The sequence below is a fragment of the Schistocerca gregaria genome, chromosome 5 (genome assembly GCF_023897955.1).
Source record: "Schistocerca gregaria isolate iqSchGreg1 chromosome 5, iqSchGreg1.2, whole genome shotgun sequence".
Classification (NCBI taxonomy): domain Eukaryota; kingdom Metazoa; phylum Arthropoda; class Insecta; order Orthoptera; family Acrididae; genus Schistocerca; species Schistocerca gregaria.
In genome coordinates, this window is record NC_064924.1 from 511,962,501 (window position 1) to 511,976,646 (window position 14,146).

The following is a 14,146-nucleotide window of genomic DNA, read 5'->3' on the forward strand; positions in this document are numbered from 1 at the left end:
CACATTTTAAAATGCTAAGTGATGTTTGAGGACCTCGAACACAAACCCGTAAAAACGCCACGATTTATCTTCCACTTAGGTTAGTATTCACTGGCGCACAACTAACTAACTATCTAACTAACACAACTGAGGCGCGAAGCATTGAATGTAAGTCACGTCTATAACAAGACCGTAAAGTGAAAAAATTTACGCAGTAATATTTAAAATACTCTTGATGATAGTTTGCAAAAGGTGTTCGAACGTCCTACCCTAGTAATGACTACATTCATTATACGTTTTTAAAGGATTCTTTCGCACATTTGAGATTGGTGTTGCAGTCACTTGAATGCAGCTAATATCTGGAGAATAAATTACCCACCGATGTCAGCTCTAGGTGCTTACACAAATACTTTCGAAATGTGCTATCATTGCCTCTGAAACTAGTGGCACATGAATCTGTTAGTCCCTGTCAGCGACCCATAACACAGAGACTACTTCAAAAGTACCAGTCTACTCTGATTAGAAACGAGGCGCAGGCTCATTTCTAAAAAACAACCGATATTGTAACCCTGGAGTTTGTCTCTTCTTAACCATAATGACCACTCAAAGTATCGGTGACAATGAGATCGTTTACAAACCAGAAAAATCACTAATACTTACCTCAATTAATTACCACAGATGTTCCTTTACACACAAACTTGGTTAATGCGTGCAAACGATGCTGCCCAGTAACCGCGATAAGGAAGAGATGTTTACTGTCAGTCCCTAAAAAGAAAAGAGGAATACTTGGTTTAACGTCATGTATCACAATTACAGGATGCAGTACATTTATCACACCGAAATTCGGATTCGCATCATCATAAATATTGATTTCAGATGAGTGAAGTGCTAAGTGGAAACGGGTTAAGTTTAATTCTGACAGCACAGAATGATAAGTACAACAACGTACCAGAATCGTAATCTTGCTTTTTGTCATTCGTGTGAAACGTTCTACCATTGGAGGAATCCAAGCAATATTCTACCACTTTCGCACATCCTAACCGTTTCAAAACCTAACTCAGTTTCCCAGCCGGCCGGTGGGGCCGTGCGCTTCTAGGCGCTTCAATCTGGAACCGCGCGACCGCTACGGTCGCATATTCCAATCCTGACTCTGGCATGGACGTGTGTGATGTCCCTAGGTTAGTTAGGTTTAAGTAGTTCTAAGTTCTAGGGGACTCATGACCACAGATGTTAAGTCCCATAGCGCTCAGAGCCATTTGAACCATATTTTTTTTTCAGTTTCCCAGAGGTATAGATCCCCCAAGATCTGCTGGAAGTTGTGAAGTTTGGAAAATTGCCAGAGAGGTGTTACAGGGAGGCTCGCACTGTAGGGCATTACGACCGAAAGTCTAAGACTTGGGTCTTGGTCACCGTCGCAATAGAGAAAGCATTCAGATAGGTCCCATCATACGTCTATCCAGCCCTCAAATTTACATGAACGTTTACACAGTAAGTTAGAGAAGCTGGTAACCAGCATAGGAAGGCAATATTGCGTGACGGTACCACATACACATACGCCATAGAAACCGGTAAAGGCATGCGTATTCAATGTGTAAAGAGACAGAATACGGCACTGCCGTCGGCAACGCCTATATAAGACAACAAGTGCTTGAAACAGTTGTTCGATCGGTTACTGCTGCTAAATTAGCAGGTTATCAAAATTTAAGTGAGTTTCAACGTCGTGTTGGAGTCGCCGCACAAGTGATGGGATATAGCATCTCCGAGGTAGCTTTCACAGTTGTACCCTGAATATCAGGAATCCGGTAAAACATCAAATCTTTGACATAGCTGCGGCTAGAAAAAGATTTTGTAAGACCGGGAGCAACGACGACTGAAGAGAATCGTTCAGCGCGACAGAAGTGCAACCCTTCCGCAAATTGCTGCAGATTTGAGTGCTTGGCCATCAACAAGTGTCAGCGAGTGAACCACTCAACGGCCGCCCGGGGTGGCCGAGCCGTTCTAGGAGCTACAGTCTGGAACCGCGCGACCGCTACGGTCGCAGGTTCGAATCCTGCCTCGGGCATGGGTGTGTGTGATGTCCTTAGGTTAGTTAGGTTTAAGTAGTTCTAAGTTCTAGGGGACTGATGACCTCAGAAGTTAAGTTCCATAGTGCTCAGAGCCATTTGAACCATTTTGAACCACTCAACGAAACATCTTCGATAACGACTTTCGAAACAGAAGGCTTACTCGTGTACCCTTGATGACTGCACGACACAAAACTTTACGCCTCGCTTGGGCCCATCAACATCGACAAGGACGGGTATGGAGAAGAATGGGGGGGGGGGGGGGGGGGGTGCAGTTGGAGTGGTACGGAACTCCTGATACGTCCAGATGCGACTCTGACTGGTGACACGTATGTAAGCGTCCTGTCTGATCATCTACACCCATTCATGTCCATTGTGCATTGCGACAGACTTGGGGCATTCCAGAAGGACAATGCTACAAGCCACACGTCCAGAATTGCTACAGATTGGCTCCAGGAACACTCTTCTGAGTTTAAGCACTTCCGCTGGCCTCCAAACGCCCCCGACATCAACGTTATTGTACATATCTGATATGCCTTGCAACGTACTGTTCAGAAGAGATCTCCACCCCCTCGTACTCTTACGGATTTATGGGCAGCCCTGCAGGATTCATAGTGTCAATCCTCTCTAGCACCGTTTGAGACATTAGTCGAGTCTATGCACGTCGTGTTGCGGCACTTCTGCGTGCTCGCCGGGGTCTTACACTAGTAGGCAGGCGTACCAGTTTCTTTGACTCTTCGGTGTATAACTTCATTCAACTTCAGACACTATCTGATCAATAGAATCCAGACATCTAAGTCATGCGAAATCGACCACTAGATGTCGGGAGAGTATAAAAGATGGCTGAGAGTACTGTTTGTCTGTAGGGAAGCTGAAACAGCAGAATAGGTCGGGCAGGAGAGCTCTGTAACTTCGAACATGGTCTAGTCATTGGATGCCACCTCAGTAACAAATTCGTCAGTGACATGTGGAGCCTGCCATGTCGACTGTTGATGATTTGACTGCGAAGTGGAATTGCGAAACCAAGATCATGCAGTCCCGAAGACTGAGAACTACGAGCGTTGTGGAGGATTTTTCTAAAAAAATCACATTGCATCATTGGAAGAAATCACTTGCGACTTCCTAAAAGCTACCCCTAGTCGAGCTGACACAATAACTGCGCGTAAGGAATTAAACAAGAATGGTGAACAATGATCCAGTAGTTCCAGATAAGCAGATAAGCCACACATTTCTGCAGTCGAAGCAAAGCAACGCCAAGCAAGCGACACCACTCGACATTAGATGCCTGAAAACATGTGATGTGGATTCACGAATCACACTTTGCTCTGTTGCAATCAGTTGGAAGGGTTTGGATTTGATAAAAGTCCGGAAAACTTTCATGCCGCCATTTGTAGTACCAACAATGAATTACGGGGAGGTGGTGATATGGTATGGTGGTGTTTTCGTGGTTACGGTGTGGTCCCCTTACTTCGCGGAAGAAACGCTAGAAGTGGAAGGATATAAACACATTTTACAGCACTGACTACAGTAGAGGAACAGTTTGAGGCGACAGTTGTCTGAATCAGCGTGAAAATGCACCGTGCCGTAGAGCAGCATCTGGGAGGCAATGGTTTATGGACAATAACATTCCTGGAATGGGCTGGCCGGCTCAGAGTCACGACCTGAATCCTATGGACCATACACCACCATCCAACATCACTATCTTCTTTGGTTTCAACTCTCGAGGAAGAATGGGCTGCCATTACAGCACACACATCCAGACACGTCACTGAAAATGTTCATAGCAAATTCATCAGAAAGTCGAAAGGTGGACACACCCCAAGTTAATGTTCACGACCAGAGGTAACGGGACACATTTTTTCACACAGTGTGTACACCGTCCGATCGCAAAGTTCCGAGACTGAGTTTATTCCTAGCGTATTAGCGACATCAACACAATAACTACGGTGGCAACTTGAACTAAAAACTGTAAACAACGAGTTAGGTGGCAGAGGGCGGTGTTAAGAAGCAGGTATGCGGTTGCACTGCGCAACGTCGTCTGAATGTACACACATCAATCAAAAAAATGTTTTGCAAAAGCCTGGTTCCCAACTCCTGAAGATAGACGTTGGCAGTGGATATTGTATCACTGACACAGTCCCTTTGACTGTTCAGAGATGTAACTAAACCCGCCCAAAGATGTAAACAACCATGCATGAGCAGCGCCTATTAGACGGAGGGGGTCCGACACGAGGGAGGTACACAGCTCGTGTTGTCTGTAGTTCAACCGTGCTTAGACGGCTAGTAACGCGGTTCGACCGCGTCCGCATTGTTACTTTGAGCCAGGGATGGCTCTCAACAAGGGAATTGTCCAGGCCTCTCCAAGTTAACCAAAGCGATGTTGTTCCAACATGAAGAAGATACAGAGAGACGGGAACTGTCGATGACATGCCTCGCTCAGGCCACCCAAGGGCCACTACTGCTGTGGACGACCGCTAACTACGGATTATCGCTCGAAGGAAACCTGACAGCAACGCCACCATGTTGAATAATGCTGTTCGTGCAGCCACAGGACGTTGTGTTACGACAAAAACTGTGCGCAATAGGCTGCATGATGCGCAGCTTCACTTCCAACGTCCATGGCGAGGTCCATCTTTGCAACCACGACACCATACAGCGTGGAACAAACGGGCCCAACAACGTGCCGAAGGGACCGCTCAGGATTGGCATCACAGTCTTTTCACCTATGAGTGTCGCATATGACTTCAACCAGACGTGTTTGGAGGCAACCCGGTCAGGTTGAACGCCGTAGACACACTGTCCAGCGAGTGCAGCAAGGTGGAGGTTCCCTGCTGTTTTGGGTGGCATTATGTGGGACCGACGTACGCTACTGGTGGTTATGGAAGGCCCCTTAATGGCTGTACAATACGTGAAGGCCATCCTCCAACCGACAGTGCAACCACATCAGCAGCATAGTGGTGAGGCATTCGTCTTCATGGACGAAAATTCACGCCCCCATTGTACACACTCGTAAATGACTTCCTTCAGGATAAAGACATCGCTCGACTAGACTGGCCAGAATGTTCTCCACACATGAACCCTATCGAACATGCCTAGGATAGATTGAAAAGGCTATTTATGGACTACGTAACCCACCAACGACTCTGAGGGACCTACGCCGAATCGCCGTTGAGGAGTGGGACAATTTGAATTTATGGATAGTATGCCGCAACGAGTACAGGCATCCATCAATGCAAGAGGACGTACTGCGGGATATTGGAGGTACCGGTGTGTACAGCAATCTGGACCACCACCTCTGAAGGTCTCGCTGTATGCTGTTACTACATGCCATGTCTGATTTTCATGAGCAATATAAAGGGCGGAAATGATGTTTATGTTGATCTCTATTCCAATTTTCAGTACAGGTTCCGGAACTCTCGGAACCGAGGTGATGGCAATTGAACGGACGGAAATGATATTTATGTTGATCTCTATTCCAATTTTCAGTACAGATTCCGGGACTGTCGGAACCGAGGTGATGCAAAACTTGTTTTGATGTGCGTAGCAACGAACTGAATATCTCGAAACCAACCGTTCCGGACATTCTCCTGAATATTTTGATGAGCAGGGCAGTACGTGCAAAGTTTGTTTCGCTCTACTCGACTCCTTAACAAAATAAATGACGTGTCGACACCTGCTGCGACTTGACTGCAATGCAAAGACGAGGATGTTTCTTTCCTGGAAGAAACCACCGTGATTGACGTGACCTGGTGTTATCAATATGAACGTAGCACAAAACGACCAAGTTCAGAATAGGTCTCTGGTAGTACAAACGACCAAGTTCAGAATGGGTCTCTGATGGTTCGCCAAAATCGAAGAAGGTGCAAATGTGACGCCCGAGTGTAACAGCATCTGAAAGAACTACTTTCCTCCATGGTTATATGAACGTTCTGAACGTTGTACTTGATAAGATTTGTCATGGAATGGGGGAGGGGGAACTTCTAGAACAACTGAAGCATTAAACCATCTTCATTACTAATTCAGTCTGGAAACTTTTTGCAGCGACGGGAAATAGGCCGCAAGCACTTTTCAGCGTGTGGCGGAGGATACTTTGTACCAATATTACCGATTTTCTGTTCCATTATAGATTCGCGTACTGAATGAGGGAGAAGCCTCTGTACGTGCACGTGTCTTCCCTTTTTTTTCTTGAGTTCTCAGCACAAAATATGCGAAAACGGTAGCAAAACACTTCATGTGGAATGCCGATTCTCTGATTGTATACGGCGGTGTTTCGCGAAAACAAAGTCGCCCTTTCTCAAATATTTTCATTTAAGTTATGCAAGCATACAGTTACACTGTTGTGTTGGAATTACCACACTTTTAGTATCTTAGCAGGTTGTATCTGCATTGGTTTGCCGTCCGCTTTTATGCCTTCTTGACAAGAACTCCAAACGTAGACCAACACTGTAGAAGTGGTTAGAGTAGCATGTTGCGTGGCATTCCCTTTACAGATATAGTGCACCTTGAACTGACTTTACTTGTAAGTCCTCTTTCTTATCACTATTTGGCTACCTGAAGTACCTAAGGACTGTAACTTGGTATGCAACAGGGTGGCTCACGTAAGACGTAACACCCCTTTTAATTAGAAATTCCCCTTTTATTTCGTGGGCGGTTCCAGATACCGCAACGAGGTTGCCAGCAGTTGACAGTATGCTGAAGAGCTGGCAATGTTTTGTATGGATAATGCGCTAAACTTTGGTATCAACCGTGATATTGAAACAACAACGGTTTTTGTTTTAATAGAACAGTATAATTTTCGCAACTGCATTCAAAAGTCGCCGTGACAAAGCGCTTGCTAATACTGACGTTGAAACCTTACGCAAAAGAATCCGAGAAATGAACTGAAACTGGGGAGAAATACGGCAAGAGTCGACAACTGTGGTGTGGGCACCGTCAAGCAAATCCCTCATGCCAGGCTGCGTCGTCATACGCAGCAAGACAGGCCTATGCTACCAATAAGGGGATCACATGGCAGTCGCATCTTGGTATTTTTTATGTTTGTGGTTCGTGAAGATCAGTACTCAACTGTACCTCCCCAAAGCAGTTCGATGGAACTATCAAAAATGTTCGAGAAAATCGACTTTGAAGTTTCCGACCACTTTAAATATTCTAGAATAAAGAAGATATTTGTATGGCTCCCTTTGGTAGTGTGTCCGCTTGCTGCCTGGTGAATCTGCTTTCCAATCTTGGCGGAATCAAATTTTTATACACACAAGCAAGTGACTAGATGATATGCCATTGTATGCTGTGGCTTTTCGACGGCTAACATCGTCTGGCGTAGTTGGGACTGTATGCTAGACTGCTTCTTCCAGTGATCCCCATAGAAAGAAATCAACAGAAGTCAAATCAAGGGATCTGGCCGTCCATTGTACTGAACAATTCCGTCCTACGCAATCATGTTCTCCAAGTGCCTGGTGTGGTGACAGATGATACGGGCGGAATTTGCGTCGATGCAAGGTACGAATGACACTCATCTGGCTGCTCCTACACTCCATGGCAAAAAGTCTTGTGACACTTTGCAGTCTAATTAGTATCGTAGCCAGAACAGCTTCTTTACTAGGTCTGTCGGTCAGTAGCAGTCTTCCCACTTTTCCTCTGACGTTGAAGTTGCCTGGTCGCACTAATGACCTAACAATTCGTTGCAATTGTGTGGCGCGACGAGCAGCGACAATCATCATAGACATTCCTATACCGCCGCCGCGCAATTCTTTGACATTCGCCGTAGAAATGCTGCATGTACAACTTCTTCTCAGTGGTCGGCTTTCGTGTCAATTAATGGATGAGTATTAAGTTCCGATGTGTTTGTTACCGTGCTCTGTGTGGCAAACAACAAAAAATGGTTCAAATGGCTCTGAGCACTATTGGACTTAACTTCTGAGGTCATCAGTCCCCTAGAACTTAGAACTACTTAAACCTAACTAACCTAAGGACATTCCACACATCCATGCCCGAGTCAGGTTTCGAACCTGCCACCGTAGCGGCGGCGCGGTTTTCCAGACTGTAGCGCCCAGAACCATTCGGCCACTCCGGCCGGCAGCAAACAACGAAATTTCCAAAAAAAAAAAAAGGCTGTATTTCGCTATATAACAGCACTGGCACACCCAGAAAATCAATCTCACCACAACTGATTAATGTAATGCAGCTGATGATGGCAACATGGTGCCGAAACGCGTAGTGCTATTTAAATGCTCTCAAAGGCAAAAAATTAAAAATAAAAAACGACGGTGCACTACGAAGGAGCTACGAAAACTGGTCAGAAATTGATATTCATACAGTTACCGATTGAAAATGCATCACTGCAAGCTTTAGCGGCCGACGGATTAAGTGTGTGTCGCCGTAGCGCAGTATTACCGCGTAGCAGGCAGGAGTGATAAACAGGGGAGATGTCGACATCACGACACAAAGCCTTTTTGAATTTCGTTCCGTGTATTCAGTTGGACAGTAACTGTCTCTCGCAGACAGAAGCGTGAAAAATACACGCCGATGTCACATTTGTGAAATGACACGAAGTTGGGCCCAAAGAAGCCGGTTGGAGTAATCGACGAATCGCTCGAAGTTTGGCTAGGAACGATGGATCTCCTCGACGATGTTGGCAGGAATGGGTGAAAAACGGCCGAGCACAGCGTCAAGAAGGAAGCGGTCGACCTAGAGAGACGACTGAGCAACCGTCAGAGCCCCGGAGTCACCCTTATCATCGATCCGTCGGGCAACTGATGTTTTCAGCGGCCACAAGGACCATTAATGCGTGGCTGACGGGCTGAGTTCACGCCGCCCCTTGCGCCTAATACGTTTGAGTGTACACCAAAAAGCTCGTCTGCTGAGGTGTCGGGTACATTCGGCCTGGAATCGGAGTAGAACTGTCTTCAGTGATGATTCCCACTTCGAAGTGAGCCCTGATAATCAGCGAGAACGTGTATACAGACGCCCCAGCCAATGGTGGGACACCAACCTGCCGGTCGGCCGCCATACACTCCGACAGCCAGGCGTGATGGTCTGGGATGCCATTCCATTTCATAGCAGGTCACCTTTGATTGGAATCCGCGGCACACAGCACGGCGATATGTCGACGACATTCTGCGCCCCGTTTTGTTGCCCTTCATTCCAAGCTACCCCAGTCTTAACTTATCAGCAAGACAAGTGCTTGCCAAGTCCTACGTAGGCCAACACGGTCACCGGACCTCTCCAAAATTGAGAACGTTTGGAGCATTAAGGCAGGTTCTTCCAAGAGTCTCGGCAGGTCAACCTTCTAGCTCCCCCAATTGTACAGAATTTCGCGCGATATCCTTCAGGATATCCAACAGCTGTATCAATCCATGCCAAGCCGAAGAACTGCATGCAAAAGAGCCAGAGGTTGGGCAACAAGTTATTGACTTGCTCAATTTGCTAAGCCCTTTCTCTTGAATAAATCCTCCAATATTTCTGAAATTTTTCTTGTAATACATACATATACCCATTTCCGTCCCATTCGGATTATTCCTTCGCGGTGAGTCATTTTTATTTTATTTCTTTTTTTTTTTTGGTCTTAGACTTTATTAGTATGAAGTGAATCAAGCAGTAGAAATTATGCCACAAACTGACTCTACACACCAACAAGGGTCTCAGTTCTATCTATACATGTTTTCTTGACTAATGTGCTCTTCGCGGCAGACTACACACTCTGTTACGAGGGAGAAGGATTAGGGTTTGACGTCACGTCTGCGACGAAGTCATCAGAGACAGAGCACAAACTTTCCAAAGGAAACGTTCTAGGTGTCACAGTGGGATCCGTGCAGCCATCCTCCTGAATGCGAGTCCAGTCTCTTAACTCTAAGCCTCCTCGCTCGGTTGTTCTGTTACGAAACTCTTATGTTTGTCTCCCTTCGTCTGAAATAACATCACGTGCATTCTTTCACGTAAGTCTCGTGTATCGCAACAAATCGTCGAGTCTCTTTCGGACGAGTCTCTTTCGGACGCAGTGGGGTTCTTGAGAGTGTGCATGCATGCTCGATCCTCTCAGGGCATCTGAGAGTTCCTTTTCATAACTGGACAATACCTGCGAATTGCCCGAGAACAAAGAACGCTAGAACGGCGTCTGCTTCTTTTGTGCGGCGGGGTTTCGATCGCGGACGACCCCCTGGAGGCCAGCACACGAGCCCATTGTTCCGCTCCAGCTTTGAAGCTGCCTCGTTATTGCTGATTGAGAACCTGCAAGTAGCTCTGTTGAAAAAGGATGGCGCTACGAGGGTGAGTGGCACAGCAAGGGCAGCAAAGATAGTATATGCGCGACATCTTGACGTCACAAGCGCTGCGTGCATACGATGCATATATATGGCTGTTGTGTACTGTATACAGATCCTCAATGGGAAATTTAGAGCTGTTTATGAGCAATCTGGATTCCTTATTGTGCTATCTGTCAGACAGCAGCAAACAATTGATAGCCTGTAGTGACTTCAGTGTAGATTTTCTAAAGGATTCTTATTAGAAGAATGATCTGGAAATCTTATTTGTATTCTACAATTTGGTCTTAGTAATTAACTTTCTAACAAGTGTAACCTCTCCACAATAAAATAATATAAATAATATTCACATTTAGGGTAACCTCCCCACAAAAAATATTCCGTAACCTTCTAACAGTAAAAACAATATAATTATTTATTTCATTCACATTCAGCGTAACCTTCCAACAGTTTATTATTCCGTAACCTAGGAATAATAAAAATGTGACTCACTTATAACCTTTCAATAACTGCCTGTGAATTTAAACTGGTAAATTTTGGACGTCAGCAGTGCTGCGTCATGGCCCTGAAAGATCATTCTGAATAAATTGAAAATTGTTACCTCATTAAGGTCGCTGGATAACGCATATATGTCTACTCTTATAAGAAATTTTTCTGACACAGCCGAGTGCAATTCTGGCCGATAGATTTGTCATGTATAAAAAGAAGCAACTGATTTTTCTTTTCAATAATCGGGATGACCAAGGATTGGAGAAATTAGTAAATTCTTTAAACTGAAATGAATGCTTGTCGAAAGTTACTTTTTATGAGCAAGATTATTATTAAGAGATTTTTTAAAAACATTTACGTGGGATTTGTAACAAAACTAAATAAGCCTGAGGCTGCTTTTACCTTGTATTACGTCGCTCAGGCTCCGCCATCGCTTCCCACGATAGGCCGAGCCAACTCCACACACACAACTGCTCGCTAGCAACTACTTACTCCCACTGCTGCTGACACTGCTCTTACTGCATACAACACTGCTCTCTGGTCTGAGATTCTCTTACAGCTTACATATAGCAGGCAGCGCGTGAGAAATCCATCGAAATTACATCTGCTCTAGTGCGCTAGCAACAAATTGCTCAATCATGGACCTCTTACACAAAGGTGGATAAAGACAGTAGGAATCTCAAAGCAAGAAAATACGAGTGACTGTTTAATCAGTAACAAATGCTGTCTTTGATCATGATGCACAGTTAGTGAGGAACAATAACAACTGCCTTACAGTATGAATTCTCCGTGGTGGAAATCAGTTAGAAAAATTGATCAGTCAAGGACAAATCATTTTAACAACAGCTTACAGAAGATGACCTGCAACGTAATTTACAATGAACCAAATGCTTCCTTAAAATTCAATCTATTCCATTATATAATCATATCACTATTAGAAAATAAGCTAATCACCAAGGACACGAAATAGCTATGTAAAAAAAAAAAAAAAGGAAAGGGAAAGAAAAATGGTTCACTAGAGGGATTAAAGTATCTTGTGAAAAGAAAAGGGAAATGTATCTTTTGGCAAGAACAAGTAAGGATCCTGAACTAGTTGCACACTACAACGACTACTACACAGAATTACTAAGAAAGGTTATTAAATAAATCATGCACATTAGGTCACAAATCTGTACTTCCGACAACAGTCTTACAAATTCTTCGGAGCATGATAATAACATTAGTTACAAGAATATAGAGTGCCTGCCATGTAGAACGCACACATGTCAGTCATCAATTATACAGTTCACTTGTGTCTTCGCAAACATAAACACAAGGAAACCAGACACAGAGACACATAAAATCTGGGAAAATAGGAAACAGCAACCTTTCTCCATGGGTAGTACGCACAAAACTGCACAATATAAAGAGAAGAACGGGTACAAAGAATACAGGAGAAGAATAAAATATACGTGTATTATCCCATACATTTGTAATACTAGGGTCAATCTTAAAGTAATAACCGATTTGCAATGGAATAAGAGAAAATTTATTTGTGAACATAAATTGTATCACAAAGTACAGTATGAACATGTTTTCACTTTCCAACATAGTCACATTTGTCAAGTCGTGGCACTGGATTCCAGCATTAAAGAACTCTGCCGTCTGACCGTCAAATCAGTTAGTAACAGTTTCTTTCAACATAGCATCATTTTCCCAGCGCTTTCCACCAAGAAATTGCTTCAGTTTTGGAAACAGATGAAAGTCTGATGCTACTAAGGCAGGGTCGAATGATGGATGATCCAGTAATTCCCAATGAAACTCGTCCAGCGGCGTCTTTGTTCTTGCCGAAAAGTGAGGCCGAGCATTGACGCCGAGCGAGGCTGCGCAGTCTTTAGCGCACAAGGATCACATTCGGGGGGACTAGGTTCAAATCCGAATACGGCCATCCTGATTTAGGTGTTCCGTGATTCCCCCAAATCGCTTCAGGCAAATGCCGAGATAGTTCTTTTGAAAGGGCATGGCCGACTTCCTTCCCCATCTTTCCGTAATCAGATGGGACCGATGACCTCGCCGTTTGGTCCCCTCCTCCCCCCCCCTCCCACCACCCCTTCACCCAATCAACGAACCAACCGAGCATTGTCGTGATGCAGAAAGACGCCGCTAGACAGCAGTCCGCAGAGGTGACTTTTAATATCTCGCCTAGGCTTCACAGTGCCTCGCAGCACATATTGTCATTCCTCTTGGCAAAAAGTGTAACAGAAGAATGACTTTCCGGTCCCAAAAGAAAATAGTGGCCATGATTTTCCGCGCTGAATATTCTTGTTTGCATTTTCGTGGTTTACGGGGAGTTTGAATGCAGCCACTCACTGAAGTGACTTGTATTCTCTGGGGTGTAATACGCAATCCACGTTTCATCGCAGGTCACAATCTGACTCAAGAACTGGTTGCCGTTCTTGTGTCACCGCTCCGAAACGGACAAATGATGAGCCATTCGCTTTGTTTTCTGTTCTTCTGAAGCCATTTTCGGCACCTATCTGCCACACAATGTTCTGTAGTGAAGTTTGTCAGTAACAACGTGATAAACTACTGATCTTGAAAATTGTGTACATTTCTGCTCGACAACAGTGAAGAGCCTGGCTTCGCCGCATCAACTTTTTGTGTCTAGTCTTCATTCATGACAGTTGTTGTTGCTGTGATCTTCAGTCCTGAGACTGCTTTGATGCAGCTCTCCATACTACTCTATCCTGTGCAAGCTTCTTCATCTCCCAGTACCTACCGCAAACTACATCCTTCTGAATCTGCTTAGTGTATTCATCTCTTGGTCTCCCTCTACGATTTTTATCCTTCACGCTGCCATCCAATACTAAATTGGTGATCCCTTGATGCCTCAAGACATGTCCTACCAACCGATCCCTTCTTCTAGTCAAGTTGTGCCACAAACTTTCTTCTCCCCAATCCTATTCAGTACTTCCTCATTACTCATGTGGTCTACCTATCTAATCTTCAGCATTCTTCTGCAGCATCACATTTCGAAAGCTTCTATTCTCTTCTAGTCCAAACTCTTTATCGTCCATGTTTCCTTTCCATACATGGCAACACTCCATACAAATACTTTCAGAAATGACTTCCTGACACTTAAATCTATACTCGATGTTAACAAATTTCTCTTCTTTAGAAACGCTTTCCTTGCTATTGCCAGTCTACATTTTATATCCTCTTTACTTCGACCATCATCAGTTATTTTGCTCCCCAATTAGCAAAACTCCTTTACTACTTTAAGTGTCTCATTTCCTAATCTAATTCCCTCAGCATCACCCGACTTAACACGACTACATACCATTATCCTCGATTTGCTTTTGTTGATGTTCATCTTTATCC

General features: G+C 44.6%; 1 protein-coding gene across 4 annotated transcripts in view; it reads right to left on the minus strand.

The window, feature by feature from the left end:
- The window catches only part of LOC126272055 (uncharacterized), a 209,273-nt gene that overhangs the window by 122,194 nt on the left and 72,933 nt on the right, over window positions 1–14,146 (minus strand). For all 4 annotated transcript variants that reach the window (XM_049974573.1, XM_049974577.1, XM_049974574.1 and 1 more), the window contains one exon: window positions 640–744. The gene's annotated coding sequence lies outside the window, so the exon portion shown is untranslated. The remainder of the gene's footprint in view (window positions 1–639; window positions 745–14,146) is intronic.